Source organism: Pteronotus mesoamericanus, unplaced genomic scaffold (assembly GCF_021234165.1).
Source record: "Pteronotus mesoamericanus isolate MK-2021 breed Mesoamerican mustached bat unplaced genomic scaffold, CSHL_Meso_final contig_35, whole genome shotgun sequence".
In the NCBI taxonomy this organism is placed as follows: domain Eukaryota; kingdom Metazoa; phylum Chordata; class Mammalia; order Chiroptera; family Mormoopidae; genus Pteronotus; species Pteronotus mesoamericanus.
Genome location: NW_026555139.1, coordinates 1,867,532 through 1,874,354, shown reverse-complemented (window position 1 = coordinate 1,874,354; position 6,823 = coordinate 1,867,532).

The window sequence follows — 6,823 nt, the reverse complement described above, 5'->3', positions numbered from 1 at the left end:
CAGATTGTTTTGAGTATTGTGGCTTTGTAGTATAGTTTGATGTCCGGTATTGTGATCCCTCCTACTTTGTGTTTCTTTCTCAAAATTGCTGCAGCTATTCAGGACTGTTTATGATTCCATATAAATTTTTGAAATGTCTGTTCTCTTTCTGTGAAATATGTCATTGGTGTCTTAATAGGGATTGCGTTGAATCTATAAATTGCTTTGGGTAGTATGGACATTTTGATGATATTAATTCTTCCAATCCATGAGCACGGTATATGCTTCCTATTATTTGTGTCTTCCTTAATTTCTTTTTTCAATGTTGCATAGATTTCTGCATACAGATCTTTTGTGTCTTTGGTTAAATTTATCCCTAGGTACTTTATCTTTTTTCGTGCTATATCGAATGGTATATTTTTCCTGATTTCTTCTTCTTCTATTGCATTGCTGGTGTACAAAAACGCCTTTGATTTCTGAATGTTGACTTTGTATCCTGCTGTTTTGCCAAATTCACTTATTAGGTTGAGGAGTTTTTTGGTAGAGTCTACAGGGTTCTCTATGTACACTATCATGTCATCTGCAAACAATGAGAGCTTTACTTCCTCCTTTCCTATTTGGGTGCCTTTTATCTCTTTCTCTTGCCTGACTGTTATGGCAAGGACTTCCAATACGATGTTGAAAAGAAGCAGTGAGAGAGGACATCCTTGTCGTGTTCCCAATCTTAGTGGGAAAGCTTTCAGTTTTTGCCCGTTGAGTATGATATTGGTTGTAGGTTTTTCATATATGGCCTTTGTTACATTGAGAAATACCCCCATTTATTCCCATTTTGCTGAGTGTTTTGATCATAAAGGGGTGCTGTACCTTATCGAATGCTTTTTCTGCATTTATCAAGATGATCATGTGGTTTTTTTCTTCTATTTATGTGATGTATCACGTTTACTGATTTGCGTGTATTGAACCATCCCTGCATGCCTGGGATGAGTTCCACTTGATCATGGTGGTTAATCTTTTTAATGTATTGCTGGATGCAGTTTGCTAATATTTTGTTGAGGATTTTTGCATCTATGTTCATCAGCGAAATTGGCCTTAGTTTTTTTTTTTTCTTTGTAGGGTCTTTATCTGGTTTTGGGATCAGGGTGATGCTGGCCTCATAGAAGGAGTCTGGGAGTCTTCCTTCCTCTTGGATTTTTTGGAATAGTCTGAAAAGGACAAGGGTTAGCTCTTCATTAAATGTTTTGTAAAATTATCCTGTGAAACAGTCTGGCCCTGGGATTTTGTGTGTCAGGAGTTTCTTGATTACTGCTTCAATTTCCCCAGCTGTTATTGGTCTGTTCAAGCTTTCTGTTTCTTCCTCTTTTAGTTTTGGAAGATTATACTTTTCTAAAAGTTTGTCCATTTCATCAAGATTTTCAAATTTCTTGGCATATAATTGCTCATAGTAGTTTCTAATGATCCTTTGTATTTCTGTGCTATCAGTTGTGATTTCTCCTCTTTCATTTCTGATATTATTCATTTGGGTCCTCTTCCTTTTTTTCTTGATGAGTCTGCCTAAAGGCTTGTCGATTTTATTTATCTTTCAAAGAACCAACTTCTCGATTGGTTGATCCTCTGAATTGTTCTTTTCGTCTCCATGTCTTTGAGTTCTGCTCTAATCTTGACTATTTCCTTCCTTCTACTTGCTGTGGAGGTTTATTTGTTGTTGTTTCTCCAGTTCTTGAAGTTGTAGACACAGTTCTTTTATTTGAAATGTTTCTATTGTTTTTAGGTAAGCTTGTATTGCAGTGAACTTCCTTCTCAGGACCACCTTTGCTCTATCCCATAGGTTTTGGACTGTTGTCTGTTCATTTTCATTTGTTCCCAGAAATTTTTTGATTTATTCTCTTATCTCATTATTGACTCATTCATTGTTTAACAGTCTACTCTCCAGTCTCCATGAGTTTGCAAGTTTTTGAAGTTTCTCTTTGAGGTTGATTTCCAGTTTCAATCCTTTGTGGTCTGAGAAAAAGTTTGGTATTATTTCAATTTTCCGGAATTTGCTAAAGTTTGCTTTGTGTCCTATCATGTGGTCTATCTTTAAAAAACTGCCATTAGCACTTGAAAAGAATGTGCATTTTTCTTCTTTGGGATATAAGGTTCTATAGATGTCAGTTAAGTCTCTTTGATACAATTTGTCATTCAGCACCACAATATGCTTATTAATGTTTTGTTTAGAAGATCTGTCCATTTTTGACAGTGGGGTGTTGAAATCCCCTACTATCAGTGTGCTGCTGTCTATGTCTTTTTTGAAGTCACACAACAATTTCCTTATAAACTTGGGGGCTCCTGTATTGGGAGCATATAAGTTTACAATGTTGATGTCTTCTTGATAGATTCTTCTTTTAAGTATTATATAGTGTCCCTCTGGGTCTCTTTTCATGGCCTTTGTTTTGAAATCTACTTTGTCTGATACAAGTATGGCAGCCCCGGCCTTTTTCTCATGCCCATTTGCTTGGAATGTTTTTTTTCCATCCCTTTACTTTCAATCTGTGTAGGTCTCTTGCTCAGACGTGGGTCTCTTGTAGGCAGCATATGTGTGGGTCATGTTTTCTTATCCATTCAGCTACCCTGTGTCTTTTCATTGGGGCCTTTAGTCCATTCACATTGAGAGATATTACTGATAGAAACTTACCTATCTTTTCTCTTTGTACCTGTGTTCTTCTCTCTCTCATTCTTTTCCTTCATCTGCTTAAACCAGTCGCCTTAGCATATCTCAGAGGGCTGGTTTAGTAGAGATGTACTCTTTTAACCTTCTCTTGTCTGGGAAACTCCATATTTCCCTTTCTATTTTAATTGAGAGCCTATCTGGGTAGAGCAGCCTTGGCTGTAGGCCCTTGTTTTTCATGACTTGGAATATTTGTTGCCATTCCCTTCTGGCTTGTAGTGTTTCTGTTGAGAAGTCAGCTCCTAGGCGTATCAGGGCCCCCTTGTATGGTACTTTCTCCTTCTCCTTTTATACCTTGAGGATTCTCTCTTTGTCTTTGATAGTTGCCATTTTAATGATGATGTGTCGTGGAGTGTACCCTCTTGACCCTCTTGAGTGGGGTCCTCTGTGCCTCCTGGATCCATGAGAGCCTTTCTCTCCTCAAATTAGGGAAATTTTCCATCATTACTTTTTCGAGGAGGTTCTCTATCCCTTGCTCCTCTTCTTCTCATTCTGGTATCCCTATTATATGAATATTATTGTGTTTTGGGTTGTCCTGCATTTCCCTAAATGCCTCTTCAGTCTTTTTGAGTCTTTTTTTTCATTTCTTGTTCTTTCTGGGAGCTTCTTTCTACCTTATCCTCCATCTGACTGATTAGATCCTCGGTTTTGTGCAGCCTGCTTTGGATTCCTTCTACTGTGTTCTTCAATTCAGAAATAGTATTCTTCATATCCTCTTGTGTCTTCTTGATAGTTTCTATGTCCTTTTCCAGGCTGATATAGTTTGCTGTAAGATCCTGATAGTTTCTCTGCAGTTTCTCATAGTTCTCTTTGAGCTGGCTGAGCTCATTGAGCTTCCTTAGAACCATTGTTTTAAATTCAATATCTGATAGTTCCCTTGCCTCTATTTCATTTAGCTCTCTCTGTGGGGAGTCTCCTTTTCCACTCAATTGGGTTGAACTTCTTTTTCTTCCTATATTTGTGAAAGTCTGTTAAGTAATTTACTGTTTTTTTTAATTTATTTTTGCTTTTGCTTCAATTGGGCTGTCTAGATTTCCTGACTTTGTGGATTAAACTTCTATGGCAGTAGGTGGGTCTTTTTATCTATCTATCTATCTATCTATCTATCATCTATCTGTCTATCTATCCATTTATTTATTTATTTATTTTTGTCCTTTACTTTTCTTTCTGGGCCTGCCTCTGATGATGTCAGTTGTTGACCCTATATGACCTTGTGTTGTTTGTTTTAGCCTTCCAGGAGTGTACTCTCGGTGTCTGACTCCTACTTGGGGCAGCTCTGTGACCCCTTCGGTCAGGGCTGGGCTATTTTTTGGGATCGCTCTGCATTCTCACGCCATCTCCCTGAGCGCGCTCCCCAGCGCTGCAGGATCCCCAGCATGCCTGGGCTCGCATGTGCTTGCCCCAGACCAGGGGGCTTATTCGCGACCTTGCATACTCATCTGGCCCCCCTGCCCAGTGAGTTCCCCAGAATTGGTTAGTTTAGGGTCTTCTATTGTGTGTTTTCCCTGCTTTTGGCTCTTTGGGTGCGTTTCTTGCCCTCGCCAAATGGGGACTACGGAAATGGGAGGAAGTCAGCTCCAGGACTCTCTGGTTAATCCTGTCTCTGGTCTCTCCTCCAGGAACTCTGGACAGCTCTGTGACCCCTTCAGCCAGGGATCTCCTATATTTGTGGGCCTCTCCGCAATCGCGGGCTTGCGGGTCAATTTATGCCTGCCATTGCCGCTCTGTGCACTCCATGGCACGCCATATCGGTGCCAATCTGTGGGAGGCCTTCCGGGCTGGTGCAAGTGTCACCAGACTGCACAGGTCACACACATACTCACCAACCTTCGCCAGTCACTGTGCGCAAGTATGCGTGCCTGCACTGGGTGTTTTTGGGGTGTCTAAGTGTGGTTTTCAGCTTTTGGCTCTTTGGGGGTGTGGCCTCTTCCCACGCAATGAAGACTACGGCAAGGGGAAAGAATCAGGACTCCCTGGTTCCTCCTCCTGTTCTTTCCACAACGCCTCCGTCTCCAGTCTCTCCTCAAGGCTCTCCCAGCCATTCTACACTCAGTCCCCCAGCTCACATGCACAAGTTGTGTGCGGAGAGCACAAAAGACAGGTTAATTGATTCCCTTATACCTGAGCAAGATGGTAGCTGCAGAGTGAGAGGTGCATTATCACCCGGGCTCCACCTGCCGCCCTGTCAGTTCTCTTCACAAAGTTTTCCGCACCAATCTTTTCCCAGGCACCAGCCCACCCTGCTGCCGCCTATACCCAGAGATCAAGGAGTGTGGCTGCCACTGCAATTTTTTTGTTGGCCCTTCAAATGTTTCTTTGCATCCCCAGACACCTGTCTTTGGCTGAGAGCACCCCTAAGCTTTCCAGGGTTGCGTTTTGTCTGTATTTTCTTGGTTTTAGCTGCTGTAGTTTAGGGTTCCCTGTTGATGATTCAGACCCCGTTCTTCTTGGGGGAAACTAACTGGCTGTTTCAATGTCCCTCTGATCCTAGTGCCTGTGGGCACCCAGCCCACCCTCTCAAGCCTCCACCGCACTTCTCACCCATTGGGATGTGTGAGTCAAATCCACTGTCCGCAGCTCCAAGGCTCCTCTCCCACTATCATTCCGTTGTTTTCCAGGTGATTACTCCACTATTTAGTCACAATTACATTTTGGTCTTGGGAGCAGGTCAGCGTGACTCCCATTCACTCCTCTGCCATCTTCCTCTCTCTGTCCATTTGCTGTTTTTAAAAATTTGTGTTTATTGGGACGGTGGCATAAAATACAGTCATTGATTTTTATTTTTACATGCAATAAATTTTCGAGTTCGGACAAACTGAAAATAAGGACAGTTTAAATTAACTTAAATTTTGCACTACAAAAGAGTATTTTAAGCATTTTATGTATTTCCGAGTTCACACAGTAACTCAATCCAGGTTGGCAAAATGTTTCCTTTGTTTTTTGTTTTTTGTTTGTTCATTTTTTAGAGCAAAGAGAGCTTTACTGGTGATTTGTAAAAACCTGTGTGTTGGAACAGAGAGCAGTTACCCAGATTTGGAGGTTGCTTCTGCCAAAGAATCGAAGGAGGGAGGAAGGAAAAGAAAGAAAAAGACAGCCTGATGCTGGAGGTGACAGCTGGAGGTGATGCTGGATGGGGAGCTAAAGGAAGGTCAGGCCCAATAAGAAGAGTGACATTGGAAAAGACGGAAGAAGAAATGTGGGTAGATTCAGAGAAAGGTGGGATTTTCTACTTGGTGAGAGAACAGAAAGGAAAGAAGAGATGAAATGAGAAGGATGTTGGGATCAGACCCTTTCCTTTCAATCACCCTTATTTTGTTAGGAATGCCTTAAAGAAAAGAACCATCTGAGGAAATATTTAATTAACACTATTTTGACCTGTGGCTATTCCTAGAGCTCAATTTTATTTTTCAATTGGTAATAATGGGACCCTTGGGGCACATACATGGAACAACAAAGGCAGAGGAACTGGAGCTGGGCCTCAGACCTGAGCACACTCAAGTTAAAATCTCAGAGCGGGCAACTTACAAATGGTTCTTAGGTGAACCACTTTATCAGAAATGTTAGGGACTAGCATATGCAGGGCAGAACTGGGGAGAGAAAATGTAGCCAGAAGTGTGTGAAGCATAAAAGCACAGGTGTGTCCAGGTGGGACCTAACACATGTTGATTTCCCTGAGACTCACTCTCAGGGTAGATGTCCTCTGAGAAAAAGGAGAGTCAGCCTTTCAAAGTGGTTAGAAGCAGGTGTCCCTGATTGATCACTGAAGGGCCAGAGTGATGAGACAAAGGATATGAAAAACTTATGGCCCAAGTGCAACTGTTGGAACCTACTGTCATAGCCAGGAGGAACAGTGATGTAAAGCCTCCATCAGGATGCCCACCTGCTGAACCAGAACAGCAGTGAAGTCAGCCAGACTGGGAACCTCAAGTGCTTCAAAGTCTCAGATGGCCTCTGTCTTTCAAGACTACTTCTGCCTTAGAGGTCAGCCTTGGTGCATTCTGTTTTGTTGTCTTACTGTGAGCTTCACCGAGAAGAGAGATCAACCTAACTTTCTCCACCCCACCCCAAAGAACACTCAGACTGAAGGCCCAGAGACACTTACACTGCACTGACACCCTCTAATTTATAATTTGTAAAAAC